The sequence below is a fragment of the Mandrillus leucophaeus genome, unplaced genomic scaffold (genome assembly GCF_000951045.1).
Source record: "Mandrillus leucophaeus isolate KB7577 unplaced genomic scaffold, Mleu.le_1.0 Scaffold300, whole genome shotgun sequence".
Classification (NCBI taxonomy): Eukaryota; Metazoa; Chordata; class Mammalia; order Primates; family Cercopithecidae; genus Mandrillus; species Mandrillus leucophaeus.
In genome coordinates, this window is record NW_012103144.1 from 2,682,957 (window position 1) to 2,684,457 (window position 1,501).

The window sequence follows — 1,501 nt, forward strand, 5'->3', positions numbered from 1 at the left end:
CCCTAGCAGAAGCGCTGGCATTATCAGTAAGTGAAACTAACACATGGTAGTGTGCTGACTTAGGTTCTGGTGTTGCCACCCCACTCCATGAGGACAAGGATAATGTTAAACATTTTGGACATGTCTATACTGAGACACAGAACTTTAGAAAAAGCATTTCTACAACATTCCTTTTTATTAAGTGAGAGGAAATAGTAACAGGGAGGTACTGCATCACTTAAGGAATTAGAAACGGTAGATGTGGAGAAGAAATAGGAACACTATTTGTGGGGAACATATATGTGTCTGAAATCAGTATATTTGGTAATAAGAAAGTCTGTAAGTATGTCCTGGAATTCTTTTTTTTTTTTTTGAGAAGGAGTGTCATTGTGTTGCCAGACTGGAGTGCAGTGGCGATCTTGGCTCACTGCAACCTCCGCCTCCTGGATTCGAGCAATTCTCATGCCTCAGCCTCCTGAGTAGCTGGGACTACAGGAGCCTGCCACCGCACCCGGCTAATTTTTGTATTTTTAGTAGAGACAGGGTTTCACCATGTTGGCCAGGATGGTCTTGATCTCCTGACTCTGTGATCCGCCCGCCTCAGCCTCCCAAAGTGCTGGGATTACAGGCGTGAACCACTGCGTCCGGCCGTATGTCCTGAAATTCTAAGGATTACACATGGCGTTAATTTTATCACAGAGACAAAAGAGAAAATTACCTCTTTCAGAGGTTTGAGTTAGCCTCTTAAAGAATACCTTATATACCTTTTTTGAAGGTTAGAAAATCAAAGTTGAAAGGGGCCTTTGAGGCCTTATTTATTTATTTATTTTGAGACAGAGTTTTGCTCTTGTCACCCAGGCTGGAATGCAATGGCATGATCTCAGCTCACTGCAACCTCCACCTCCCAGGTTCAAGCGATTCTTCTGCCTGAGCCTCCTGAGTAGCTGGGATTATAGGTGCAAGCCACAAAGTCCGGCTACTTTTTTGTATTTTTAGTAGAGATGGGGTTTCACCATGTTGGCCAGGCTAGTCTCACACTCCTGACCTCAGGTGATCTGTCCGCCTCGGCCTCCCAAAGTGCTGGGATTATAGGTGTGAGCCACTGTGCCTGGCCATGTATCTAGCATATTAATAAGCACCCAAGAAATGCCTGTTGAATAAATGTTTGACTGTTTCAGGGGTTACTAACCCTTAAGGTGGCTCATTCCATAAAGTAACAGCCTTGAACAAAGAATTTTCCCAGTGTCTCTTTATAACTTCTCTCAATCTGTCTTTGTGGAACTGCTGAGAATAAGTCTCCATCTTACATTTAGTAGCCTTTCAAATATGTGAAGATACCTTTTATGTCTTCCCAAATTTTCTGGTCCTCTAAACATTCTCGGTTATTTCAAATTTTCCTCATTAATTCTCACATGATTTCCTGATACCTCGCCTTCATGGGCCTACTTTTTGAATAATTTTACACTGTCAATTTTTATTTGTTCAAATCAAAAACAAAAATTATTTGTCTAGTATAATATCA

At 41.8% G+C, this 1,501-nt stretch overlaps 1 protein-coding gene across 1 annotated transcript in view; it reads right to left on the reverse strand.

Annotated features, from left to right (window-relative positions):
• SLC17A5 (solute carrier family 17 (acidic sugar transporter), member 5) overlaps positions 1–1,501 on the reverse strand; it is a 72,097-nt gene that overhangs the window by 6,094 nt on the left and 64,502 nt on the right. The gene's annotated exons all lie outside the window — the stretch shown is intronic.